The sequence below is a fragment of the Macrotis lagotis genome, chromosome 1 (genome assembly GCF_037893015.1).
Source record: "Macrotis lagotis isolate mMagLag1 chromosome 1, bilby.v1.9.chrom.fasta, whole genome shotgun sequence".
In the NCBI taxonomy this organism is placed as follows: Eukaryota; Metazoa; Chordata; class Mammalia; order Peramelemorphia; family Peramelidae; genus Macrotis; species Macrotis lagotis.
Genome location: NC_133658.1, coordinates 283,209,038 through 283,223,159, shown reverse-complemented (window position 1 = coordinate 283,223,159; position 14,122 = coordinate 283,209,038). Strand labels below are relative to the sequence as shown.

At 38.1% G+C, this 14,122-nt stretch overlaps 1 long non-coding RNA gene across 4 annotated transcripts in view; it reads left to right on the top strand.

Moving 5' to 3' along the window:
* Positions 1–14,122, top strand: part of LOC141505167 (uncharacterized) — a 40,778-nt gene that overhangs the window by 15,269 nt on the left and 11,387 nt on the right. For 3 of the 4 annotated variants that reach the window (XR_012473559.1, XR_012473557.1, XR_012473556.1), the window contains one exon: positions 11,616–11,701. This is a non-coding gene — a long non-coding RNA (uncharacterized LOC141505167). Of the gene's footprint in view, positions 1–9,191; positions 9,238–11,615; positions 11,702–14,122 lie in introns of all 4 variants that reach the window. The other variant, XR_012473558.1, reaches the window with a different exon arrangement.

Below are 14,122 nucleotides of genomic sequence, written 5' to 3'. Positions count from 1 at the left end.
TCAGCTATTCTAGGACTGGACCTGGAATTTCATGAGGAAACTCTCTAATAGTGCAAATAGATACTTTTATTGTAAGGTAAAGTCTTGGAGAGTTACCTAGACTCATAGAAGATTGAAAGGTTAAGTGACTTGCCCAGGGAATGTCAGAGGAAGAATTCAGGTCTTTTTTGTCTTCATGACCAACTCTCCCATCTACTATGTTTTCCTGCCTTTCTTTGTCTACTCTGATCATTTTGAATAAGCTGTGCATTTGTATCTCAGCAATACTTTTTGAAGTCAAATGACTCCTTGCCATTTGTGTCTTGCCATTGTATCTTGAATTCACCTATTCTAATCCATTCTTGGTACGGGTATCCTTGATATATGACATCTGGACTATAAACTATAGAACCCAGGCAAAAGTTCATTTCCTTGTTATGCTGTGTACTAGCTGCATAAATTTTCACAGTCACCTTCCCTTTCGTGGACTCAGTTTCTTTATTGGATCAGATGATTTCTAATGTCCTTAACCTAAGATTCTATGAAAGATATCAAAGTAGGAATAAGTAGAAAGAAGGCATGATGACAAGACCAACCTTCCTGGAGCAAAAGTCCATTTTGGGAAGAAGTACTTTACCTTTGGATCGCCTAGGGAAGTGGAAGGAAGAAGAGTGAGAATTTGGCTCAGGTCTACACCTTGCAGGCCAAAAATTCTACTGATAAGGCCATGTTGTAAACTGTCACAGAAATGACCAGCAAGCAGCCAGGGCAAACCTACACTTCCTTCCAGGGTTGGGCTTCGAAAGTTGCCATTATTCTTATGCTGTGAGCAGTGAGTGGAAAGGGAAATACTTTTGATTTGATTGGTACATACAGGAAATGATCCATCTTGCCCATCCGTCTTGATAATGTGTAGAGGGAGATTGGACGCCTTTTATTAGTTGGAGGGAGGGTGACAAATAGCTTATTTGTTTTCCCCAGAATTCTGCAGGGCATTTGACACAGTAATTCAAGGCCTTTATGATGTGTACCTGATGTCCCATTTGCCAGCAACTATATCACAATGTTTCTAGCCCAGGGAGGAGAATTCAGCACTATAGAGATGAGAGGAAGGCCAGGAAGAAGGCTGTTTGCTTTTTTGCTTTTTACATTATAATAAGTGGTGATGAGTGTTGGGTACAGATATGTCCAGAAAGATTCAGACATTTGGTATGAATTTTTGCATCTCAGAAGATTTTGGAGCATCCCGGAAATACTTTTTAAATCCAGAGGAATGCCCAAGATCCTTCTGTCAAGGTTGATCATTCTCAAAAAAAAATTGATTAATATAAATATAATACTATTTATCATTATTATTATTATTATAATCTTTTAAAAAGTGTTGAAGTCAATAGCAGGTCAGCATAGAGCCCTGTCTCTGATATGTTATATGACCCTGGCTAAATTCTCACTGCCACAGGCAACTTATCAACTGAGATAATAAATTGCAGAACAATTGGCAGTGAAGGGAGTTTCCATACTGGGAATTCTGTAGGACTGGTGAAATCATATGTCCAGATATATGTGTATATATATGTATATATATATATACACATATATGTATGTGTGTGTGTCTGTGGATGTATGTTATATTGTGTGTGTGTGGATGTATTTCTTATATAGAGAGTAAATTTCCCAGAGGAACTTGACTTACCTGGAGAAAGAGCAGAGAGTAATGAAAAAACATGTGAGAATCAGAAGATGCTTCCTACTTGCAGCTTCCTCCTTTCATCCTCTCCTATCTACGTTCCACCCAAGGAGTTCTCCCATCTTAAAGATTGAAAGTTGATTTGGGGAGATAGGTTTTCCCCCCTACTGAGATATTTCAAAAAGGCCAAGGGGGCCATTTTGGACACTTTATTGACAAAGTCTACATCACCCATCTCAATCAAAGCATGGAATATAAGTACCATAGGCTCTGCCCACCTAGTATAGATTTCTTTCTAACTTCTGCTGCTGACTGACTCAAGGACCCCCAAGCAAGTCTGGACCTCCCTGTGCCTCTGTTTTCCTGACTGCAGAATATTTAACACTCATTAATTATCTGAAGTATGCCCCAGGTTTGTTTATCCACAGCAGCCATCTAGAAGGACCTTAATAAAAAGAAAGAAATTCTTAGACTAGAGAGAAAAGAGAGAACAGAAGCACCAGTGGGAGGCATTCTGCCCCCGGTCTCTCCAGCCTTAAAGATCCAGGATGCCACAAACAGGTTTCATGCTGGGATGCCTTCTAATGAAAGACCTAGCCCCTTTCTGATGCCCCTGATTTGAGAACTTAGCTGTGTGTGAGCCGTGGATGGATGCAGTCAGTCAGTCAGTCAGTCAATTAGCATTAATTAAGTTTCCATACGTGTGAAAGGACTGAGCATTGTTGTGGGTGACTATTAGCTCAGGAATAGGGAAATGGTGAGGTAAAGTGGAGAGAATCTTGCTTTTAGAAGAAGGGGAAGGGATGCAGATTCTAGCTCTCCCATTTACTCCTTGTTGTGGTACCAAGGATAAATCACTTGACCTCTCTGGACTCCAATTTCCTGGTCTCTAAAATGAGAAGGTTGGCTTAGATGACCTCTGCGACCCCTTCCAACTCTAAATTTATGATCTATGGAACCAGAGAAAACCCCCTCGCTGTGTCAGAAACTTCTCCTTTCTTTTGGGTTTCAGTTCTCTCAGCAGGGTTTGCCTGAACACCTATTTTTTCCTAAGCTAGTTGGAAAGCTAGGATATTAAAAAAAAGCTCTAGGTGAGCATTTACAGTCCTTGAGGGGGTATAACAGACATGAGCAGCAATAGGCTGTATGAGATCACATAGAATGAAGTATCAGATGGTGTATGAAGTAGGGCCTAGAGTACTCACTGCAGAGTCAGAAGTCCTGGGTTCAAATTCAGACACTATCATTTACTAACTACATGACCTCATTGAGTGAATCATTTCATCTCTCTCTGGGTCTTGATTTTCTTATTCTAAATTATGAGATCCTATGATCCTCCTATATGATCTAGTCACTTTGCTGAAGCCTATTCATTTTGTGAGATAAAGAAGCTCAGAAGGGATTCAAAGGTTCCTCTCGATTAAAAATAATTTAGAGGCAGCTAGAGTCTCAAAGACTCATATGCTATAATTGTAGGCAGAAAGATTCAAGATAAAATCCTAACTAACATACAAACTAACTATGTGGCTTTGGGCAAGTCACTAAACCTCTAGTTGCTTCAGTTTCTCCATAAGTAAACTGAAGGGGCAAGCTAAGTGTTGCAATGAATAGAGAATTGGGCCTGGAGTCAGGAAAATGACTGGCCATAGACAGCTGTGAGACTCTGGGCAAGTTGTTTAACCCAATTAGCCTCATTTTCCTGGAGAGCTGGAGAAATAAATGGTAAACTACTCTAGTATCTCAGCCAAGAAAACCCCAACTGGGGTCACAAAGAGTCAGACACAACTGAAAACTACTGAATAACAACAGCATGAAGATAAGACTAGTACCTAACTCCCAGGGTTATTGTGAGTTAGAATGAGATAATATTTGTAAAGCATTATTTAAATGCTAGCATTATTATCATAGCTATGATTATCCCATTCCTTGGGGAATTATGCTGAAATTGAACCCAGTCTGATAGAAAACAGAGGTTTTATGTTGAAGCTCTATTGACATCCAAACAAAGAGTAGAAAGAATTCAAAATTCACAGCAAAGATAATGGATTCTTAATAGTATCACTGGTCCTTTGCAGTATTGCCAGTAAAGGAAGGACTCCAGTAAAAGGAAGGGGAACAATGTTGGGCACGTTTCTAATTCATAATTGCGTTTTCCTTTGTCATAAGTAAATAAGGAAGCCTGGAATTGTTCTTCAAAAGCCAGTAAAGGGTGGGAAGAGATTTCAAAGTCCTGCTTCTTTGTGTTTCGACAAGAATTCATCTGGCAAAGGATAAGGATTTTCTCATGGCCACAATCAGAGCCTTAGAGTTGCAAGGGACTTCAGACTTGGTAGAGTAGAAAAAAACACAAGATTTGATAACAAGTAGAGCTGGTATTCAACTCAAAGTCTTTTAAACTCAGAGTCTGGAAGCAGATACTGTGTCCCCTAGCTACAATCTTGCCACCTCCAACCTATCTCAGGCATCATCATCAATTTCATCTTGTTAAATCCGTACTTTCATTCTCTCTATTCTAAAACTCTAAACAAGTCTAAAACATACTCCCTACTCTAAATTCTCAATTGCCTAGCAGTCAAGTTTTTTCCATAATCTTCCCTCATCCATCTCTCCAAGATTATCTATGCTATCAAGATTATCTCTCTATATATAATTCCAGCCCACAATCACTTCCCTCTTCTCCACACTCCTCCATTCTCTGAACAAGTATTCCAAAGACACCTATCTAAATAATATTCATTTAACTATTTTTTAAAGGTAGGACTCTGCACACAGTGGATACCTGATAACTCTTACAAAGAAACTGGGGACAACTGTTGGGAAAAAGAAGGAGGAGGAAGAAGAAGGAGGAGGAGAAAAAGGAGGAGGAGGAGGAAGGGCAGGGGTAAGGGGAATTGTTAGAGACCCTCGGGCAGGCAAAGATGAAGAATTGGAGGAAGGAAGGAGGTTCAGAAGAGGAAGAAAGATCCTGGGACTAGTCAGGGAGATAAACATCCCTCTGTAAGGCAGGAAAATAGGTAGAATGATTTGTTGGATTTGCTTCCATATCTTGGGCTCTAGGAAACTGCAATTAGGAAGCTGGAGAGTGCCTTAAAAATGAATCTTTGAGAGCTTGGAATGCTAACCCTACTTGGCAAAGCAGATGGAAGGATTTGCATTATTTATTCATTTTAAATGTCTCACCCAGCAACACTGGCAAGTCAGTACATCTCCACTCAGATAACAACCAGATAGTTTTTAAATAGTTCTCTTATTTTTTAAAAAATTATTTCCAGGGAATGTGTGGGATTCAACATTGCCTCAGTTTTATTATGGTAAATGTTTTACTTAACTGAGATAATGGGGTTCCTAAAGTGGCAGACAATTAAGCTGGGAAAGAAAAGAAAGGAGGCAGGGAGGGAAGGGTGGGGGGAGGAAAGAAAGGAGGGAAGGAGGAAAGAAAAGAAGAAAGGAAAGAGGAAGGGAGGAAGGAAGGAACTTATTAAGTGCCTGGACTGAGATACAAAAGCCCAATTCTTCATTTTGTTCCTGCTAATTAATGACTCCTTTCATGACCTTGAGTAAGTCACTTCCCCCTTTGGGGACATAAATGTCCTCATCTGTAAGAGGGGAATAAAAAATACTTCCCTGCCATCTTACTTGTTAGGATCAAATGAGGTGATATAGGAAAGATTACTCTAAGAAGGACAAAGCATCAGAAAGATATAGGCTCCTTTGATTCCAGATTCTTTATTTCTTGTATCAAGTAACAGAAGTCATTAGGATATATAAAAGAATGAGACAAGTTCTGACACTAAGCAAACCAGTTCAGTTGATTGGAACACAAAGCTAATTAAATCAAGTTTATAGTTTCTGTCCATTCCCTGGGTCAGTTAGCTTTGTGTTATTCCCATGTGGGGAGGCAGCTTGACATAGCAGATTGCTCTATTTAGTGTCTAAAAGAGCTGGATTCAAATCCTTCTCTGATAGTTATGTAAATATCAGATAGTTCTTTAATCTCTCTGAATGTTAGTATTCTTATCTAGAAAAAAGAGAAAATATTACTTTTAGTACTTGTTCCTTTTGTGAGGGTCAAATGAGATAAGGCACTTGAGATACTTTGCAAAATTTAAATGCTGTACTAAAAATAAAAAGGGCAATTGGATGGTACAGTGGATGGAACCCTGGGGCTAGAGTCAGAAAGTTGAATCTTCCTGAGTTTGAATCTGATCTCAGACACTTACTAGTTGTCTCACCCTGGGACAAGTCACTTAGCCTTGTTTGCCTCAGTTTCCTCATCTATAAAATGAGCTGGAGAAAAAAAATGGCAAGCCATTTCCAAAATCTTTGCCAATAAAACCTCAAATGGGGGTCACAAAGAGTCAGACACAACTAAAACAAGTGAACATAGATGTTAGTTATTATCAATATTCATGTTAATAATTAAGCTAGAAATCATGCTGGTCTCTTCCTTCTCTGAATTCCTGTAACTCTTCCTATAACATACATTTGGACATTTTGTCCAGGAGTGCTATGAAACTCAAATGAGATAATGGGAGAAAAGCACTCTGCAGACCTTAAAGCACTGTATAACTGCCAGTTATATCATCATCATCGTCATTCAAAAGTCTCCAGGACTCTGGTCCAGTGGTGGCTGGCTTCCTTCCCTGAGCCTTCTATAACATCCTACTGAACTCAATCAATGTTTCTAGAGCAAACCAGGGTTGTGCTTGTTTTCTTAAGTCTAGACAATCAAAAAAACAATAAATCATGTTTTATCATGTATTTCTGAGGCACAAATACACTGAAAATTTAACAATGGATTCACTAGCTGATTAGAGTTAGTACTGGCATACCCTTAACTTTATTCTAAGCTGTCTCCTATTGTTGTCTTTTTCATGTTGTTTGCTCAGTGAGGGTGACAGGATTATAGATTTAGAGGGATCCTAGAGGTAATCAAGTTCAACCATTTCTTTTTTAAAAGACAGAGCAGCTAGGTGGCACAGAGACAGAGCATCAGCCCTGGAGTCAGGAGGACCTGAGTTCAAATTTGACCCTAATAATTACCTAGTATGTGACCTTGGGCAAGTCACTTAACCCCATTGCCTTGCAAAAAACAAGCAAGCAAACAACAACAAAAAAAAAAAGAGCAGTTAAACCACAGTGGAACAGCTAATGATTGATTCACTCCACTGGCACTTCTGTTGTTTAGGTTGTTAAAGATGCAAATAATGTCTTCCATTTGGGTTTTTCTAAAAATGTTGCCAGTTCTTCTTAATTATTGAATGTTCATCTTTTGTCTAGAATGATTAGGCTCAGATCTGCAGGATAGATCATCTTGAACTATAATGCTCTTTGGCATACACTGTTCCACAGTTGAGGAAACTGAGGCTGACAAAGGGATTTGTCCAGGGTTTTGTAGCTAGCAAGTATGTGAAGCAATGTTAAAGCCCAACTCCAAGGCCACCATTTTATCCACTATACCCCATTGTGACTTTAGTTCACAGGTTCCCTTATTATTTCTCTGACTACTTTATACAACTCTGAATACAAAAAATAATCTTAAGAAATACTTAAAAGTAGATATTTCTCAGTCCCACAGAAAGCATTGTGTTCTCCCAAATATTTGTAATTATCATAAAGAAGCATAAGGAACTGATAAGGAAAAAAGTAAAGATGACTTGGTATAGCTCATTCCTTCTATAGGTGAAATAAAACACTCAAAGAAACATGCCCTACTAACAACAGGTTGGCAACGTTAGTTAACAGAAAGGAAAAGGAAAAGGAAAAAAATCTCTTTTCTTCTGCATTCTCCCCACCAACATGTATGATCACAGAATTTAGAGGAAGAAGGAAGGAAGGAAGGAAGGAAGGAAGGAAGGAAGGAAGGGAGGAAGGGAGGAAGGGAGGGAAGGGAGGAGGGGGCCAGGGAGGGAGGTAACAACTATCTACACTGCTATTGTATTAAGTGCTTTACAAACATCTCACTTAATCCTCACAATTTGGTATCATTATTATTCCCATTTGACAGTTGAGAAAACAGGCTGATAGAGGTCAAATTATTTGCCCAAAGTCACATAGCTAGTAATTTTCAGGAGTCAAATTTAAACTCAGGTCTAGTCAAATTCATAATTTTACAAATAAAGTAACTGAAACCCCAAAAGAGAAAGTTCCTTGCCCATAGTTATGCAGGTATTCATTACTAGAGCCAAGATTCCAACCTAGCTATTCTGACTCCAAATCCAGGCTTCTCTCCATTGAACCACAGTGCTTCATCTGCCTCTATTATCTTCATTATCAACATCTTGACCTCCAACATTCTACCTCTTTCCAGGCTAAAAATGTCTGAAGCATGTTTAGGGTGCAGAAAAACAACAAAAACAATTTTTTTTCTTCATTTATACACACTGAGATATAAACAAGCACTCTCACACCCTGAGCTTAACAATAGATTCTGGAAGGGACTATATACACCGTGCCAAAAAGATCAAAATGAAAATCTACAAGTTCATTGTAAAAATCTGGTCATTTGGACTGTACAGCACCAAACATCTGGACTGTTGGGTTGTCTGGGCCATGGGCCAGAGTTTGCCATCTTCAGACAGATGTTTAACAGAATCTAAACAGAGTCCACAGCTGTATCTTCTCTATCTGTAGAGAACTTGACAGGCATTAGTTAAGAACTGCTTGTGGAAGATGCAGTCTTTAATAGGATGAAGTTTTTAATAGCCCGCTCTAGATTCCTGGCATCTCTGTCCCTTAGACTTTCAGGCATGAAATGTAGCTTGGGTTGATTTTTCATGAAGCAAAGATAGCTTGCTTCCCCTACATTGGCAATATTTAGTGGGAAAGCACTTGAAAATTAGTGTTTCCTTTAGGAGAAGGCTGGCTCCCCCGATGACCATGTCCTCCTCCTCCTCCTCCCACTAATGAGCTTCTTGCCTCCTCCTCCTCCTGAGGAAATAGATTTATAATAAAAATCATTAAGGAGGAAGCTGATGAGCAGGGATCTTTGACTGCCTTTTGTGTGCTCAGGAAAGAAGATAGAATTTATGAGTTAGACACCTCCTTCCCACACTGACACTATACAAAATGAGTTCAGCCATGTTTCTCCCATTTTATTATGCTGTATAAGAGGAGGGAAAGCAGGTTGAGTCATCATGGGAGATGAATGTAGAACTCTGGAATCAAGTTCTTGTTTTTTCTCCAATAACAAAGAAAATAAAAAAATAAATAAAATAAAACATTATCAACTTAAAAGGAAGAAGAAGCAACAGAGGCTAAGGCTTAAGCACTGGGTAGCTCAGCATTTTTTATAGGTATAACTCAAAGACAAATCCTTTCTAATTAACTTCAGGAGAAAAAGCCTTAGCTTATAAGATATACTAAAAAAAAACTATACAATATTCCTAATATCTCAAAGTCTAGTAGAAGGAGTGACAGGCTAATAATAATAAAAATAACAATAGTATCTTACATTCATTAATGTGCCAGTTTATGCTTCCCAAGGTACTGATGCATATATTATTCTCTTCTTCAACTCCCATAGGCAGCTTCAAAGGCAATAGTTTAGAAAAAGGAGACCTTCACTCTGGGTTAGTATTGTCACAGAAAATTTTATGACAGTATCATTCCCGTTTTACAGATGAGGATATGGAGAACCAAGGAACTTAAGTAATTTAATAGAAGTGATATCATATTTATACAGTCTTTCATACTTTACAGTGATGTCAAACATTTTTGTAATAATTATAATGATATTATGATAATTGTATATATTTATATACCTACTCCCTTATGAGATAGGTAGTCTATTACTATCTTTGACAGATGATGAAATTGAGACTGAGAGAGGTGGAATGGCTAAAGTCCCATGAGATGTGGAGCTAAAAATACTTTGTTTTACATGGGATAAGTAAGCATTTTTTCAACACATGCTTTCCCCAACTATCTTGATCTCTGATGACCCAAAGGAAATGAAGAGAAATAAAATGTTGGCAGCAAAAGAACAAAAGCCTTTATTAATCTGTCTGATCTCCTGATGATCACATGCTTTACCAACTAGTTAGTCTTGTAGTCGGAGAAGGAAGAACATATTGAAACTTTGGAAGAGCATTCCTTAGAGCCATCAAGCTCACTCTTCTATTAAGAACTAGAATATAATTAGAGATGGTTCACGTAGTTTACACATAATCTGGATACATGTAGAGAAATGGAAGGAGTAAACACATTCTTGGTGGCAACCAAGAAATCAGTAGTTCCACCTGGCTAGTGTGGAACTAGTAGTTACACACACACACACACACACACACACACACACACACACACAAACACAAACACACCCCTCCCCCACCTCTTTCCCCATTCTGCCTCAGGGCTAGAGTTGAAGAGGGTCAGTTATTAAGCCAAGTACTGTGCCAAGTACTAAAGATATAAAGAAAGGCAAAAGATAGTTTCTGCTCTCAAGAAGTTTCTAGATTAATGGGGTAATTGATGTCTATTTGTCCAATATTCCCTTCATTACTCTAGAAGCATAAAGTAGCAGCTTCCTTTCATTTGTGGTAGACTTGAGGATTGGGTCATGTAGGATCACAGAATGTCAGAACTGGAAAAGATCAAAGAAGTATGGTTCAGTTGAAATTTGCAAAGAATGCAAAGTGGTCATCTAACACTTGTTTGAAGATCATCAGTAAAATGCTATATCTCCCAAGTACATTCTACTTTGGAGAAGATTTAATTCCTATGAAGTTTTTCTCTACATAAAGCTTAAATTCTCTTCCTTGCAATTTGTACCTATTGTTCCAAGCTCTGGTCTCTGAGGTCAAACAAAACAAATCTGCTTTTTCCTCTATGCCTCACAGATACTTAAAGATAACAGTCATATCTCCCCACAGTCTTCTCAAGGACAAACAACCATTTTCCTCCAGCTAATCATTATATGGTCTGATCTCATGGTCCTTTATCAATTGTTTTGCCCTCCTGTGGGTGCCCTCTACAACTGATCAATGTCCTTCCTAAAATATGGCATCCAAAAGCAAGCACAGTGTTCCTAATGTGGTCTGACCAGGGCAGAGTGAATTGGAACAATTATTTCCTTAAGCCCAGACACTGTGCCTCTCTTAATGCAGGCTAAAATCACATAATGTAAATATATGGGATTCCATTTGTACCTATTAAACTCCATCTAATTATATCTGGCCAAACCTTCTAGTCTTTCTGAATTCTGTCTCTGTCATACAATTTATTGGCTACAACTACCATCTTGCATCATCTACAAATTTAATAAACATGTCAGTGAATATTCTTTCAAAGTTATTAATAAAAGTGTGCAATAACAAAGTCAAGCACATATCTCTGGGACACTCCATTGGAGACCTTCTTCCAAACAGATATCAAATCTTACATGACTTTTTTTATATTACTTATGTGCAGGCTGAAATATATAGCCAAAGAAGAACTTCAGAGAACAAAAATGAAGGATAGAATAAGGGAAGTCTTTTACAAGAGGAGGAAATGGATGAGTTATATGGTGTGGGTAAGAGGATGGTAGGTTAAGTGCTCTACTGATGTCCTCATGATGTAAGGACACAAAACAAGGAAGGTTTCCACCACATGGGATTGATCCTCCATGAAATTTGTGGCAAGACATATAAGAATCTATCAGGAAGAGTGGGGTTACAATTTGTTCTTTATTAAAGAGAACACAGATCCACTGGAATAATGAGTCAGACACTCAATCATTTTTCTAGATATCTCTTCATCTCCTTTATCAAACCGGCATGAGAGACTTTATCAAATGCTTTGAAAAAAATCTAGATAAACTATATATAGCTTATCTATACACTATAGACTATATATAATTTATCTATATACTGTGTGTGTGTATGTGTGTGTGTGTGTTTAGTGATCCCTGATCTACGATTTTTTTATTTGTTTGTTTTCAATGCTGACCTGTGATTTCATGGGGATGAAGAACTCCCAGGATAGAAATTCTACCCATCAATTCAAGTCAACAACTCTTCTGAAATTTGTATGCTGAAAAAGTTGCCTCACATCCAGGTAGCCACTATATCCTGCTGTCTCTTAAAAGCTTAATAATCATAATTTAAAAATTAAATAAGGTGGTCTGACATGATCTATTTTTGATGAAACTTATCCTTATTCTAATAACTTTCTCCCCCTAGATATTCTCTAACCCTTTGATAATTTTCTACTATTTTGTCAGAAATTGAAGCCAAACTCACTGATCTATAAATTTCAGTCTCCGTTTTCTACCTTTTTTAAAAAACTATATAACATTTGCCCTTTCTCAGTTCTCCAGGACATCGCCTGCTCTCCACAATCTTTTAAATATCTTTCAGTACTCAAAGATATTGTTTATCTAGGCCAGGTGACTCTAACTTGTCAGAGGCATCTAGGTGCTATCTTACTTCTTTGCTGCTATCAATTTCCTATTAGCCATATTTGTTCTGACCTTTCCAGTCCAGAAACCATTCTTCTTGGCAGAGAAAACAGAACAAAAGTAAATATCTTTGCTTCTCTCTATCATTATATATCCCATCCAAACCAAGAATTGGTGTTATCTCTTTTTTTAAAATTCTCTTCTTTTGCACAATATAGATAAAGAAAAAAGAAACAAACAAAAAATACATTTTTCTTATCTTTAACTTTGCTTTCCAGTGCTATCTCATATAGCACCTACTTTACCTGTCTGTTTTGACAATCAAATGATAAGATGTATAAAGTTTCTTATAAACCTTAAGGTGCTATGATGTTAACTATAAATATACTATTTAGCTTTCCTGACACTGTCCTTATACAATCTCTCCCCTCTCCTTTAAACTTTATGTTTTAAATCCTTTTGATTCAATTTTCAATACTCCAAGCAAATTATAGTCTTGCCAACCCTTGTTATATTCTGAATTCCTGACTATAACACTGAAAATATTTTAGACTATAGTACGAAATTCAGAACTCATTCTCAGACAGCACATTTATTCTTAACTAATTGTTCACTTCCTAAACTTATATTTCTTTTCTTGTCTCAGCTAAGCCATAGAGATGAAATCTTCACCTGTGACCCCCCAAGGTCTTCATTTTCTTGCCCAAGATTCCTTAATATTTGACAATGCTTTCTTGGTTCCTTCTGGCAGTATTGTTTTGTGCCCCTGTGTATCACCAGAAGTGTGTAGTAGTCATTCATTTTGACAAATCCTGTACAGTTCTCTATAACATCTTATATACATGCCCTAGGAAAACAGCACCTCATCCTATTGTTAACAGGTTGAAACAATAGCTGCCTCAGTAGTTCTTAGCAGAGGCACAAACCTCCCTTACTCCTCTTCTTCTGACCTTATTGAATGAACTCTCATAATTGCTTCCTTCTCAAAGCACCCAACTCCTCCTCCTCAGAAAGAGCCTAACATTTGTATCTTATCTCCAAATGTTCAGTAATCATTCTTCCCTTCATTCTCTACCTCCAAGCCCCTGACTCAGGTCAAGATTCTCTTCTATCCCTTCAGATCCTGTTTCCCCACCCTTGGTTTTAACACTGAAGCTCCTCTTCCAGGTTTTTTGTCCCTGAAATCTTGGCACACATAGCTACATTCCTAAGGCCCTTCTGCCTTCTCCTCTAGGAAGAAAAGCAGCCTGAACTTTGAGTGTTTTTAGGCATCACTTGACTATGGCTTCAATCAATTAAAAGACTAATCCTTCTAGGCTCAAACCCCATGTCACCTCTTTCATGAAGCCATCATCAATCCCTCCCCACTTCTCCACTGGCTAATGGTCTACCCTCCTTAAATTACTTATCCCACAGTGTGTTAATAAATAGAATTACCTAATCAACTTGTGGAGTTTATAGGGAATTTAACCTCCCTCTGGAATTTTGATGGCACTTCACTGTGAAGGGTATACTTTTGGATCAGCTAGGATTAATCGTAAATTGGGGGAAGGGGTGAACTGGTCAATTTTGGTAGTTGAAAGAGTAGCCTCTTCCTTATTTTAAGTCAATCATTCCAGAATTAGTCTTTTTCACCTTTTCTGTTTTCAATAGCTTGCAAAAAAAAAAAGCAGAGCTAAAAGTGAAGGGGAGGGAAGGAGGAGACAGGGAAATTAACCCCCCAAGCTTCTAATGGCATCCTTGGGACAAAGGCATGTGGGATTCCCTGTCCTCTGTAGGGAAGAGGGAAGGGAATAAGTGCAAAGTATTCTACTGATAGCTCATTTGATCCCCACAACCACACTGGGAGGTAGATGTTTTTATTCCCAATTTGTTGTTGAAGTCTTTTATTTTCCTTCATTCTTTTTTGTTGTTGTTTTGTTATTGTTTTGTTTTGTTTTGTTTTTAGGTTTTTTCAAGGCAAATGGGGTTAAGTGGCTTGCCCAAGGCCACACAGCTAGGTAATTATTAAAGTGTCTGAGACCGAATTTGAACTCAGGTACTCCTGACTCCAGGGCCGGTCCTTTATCCACTGCACC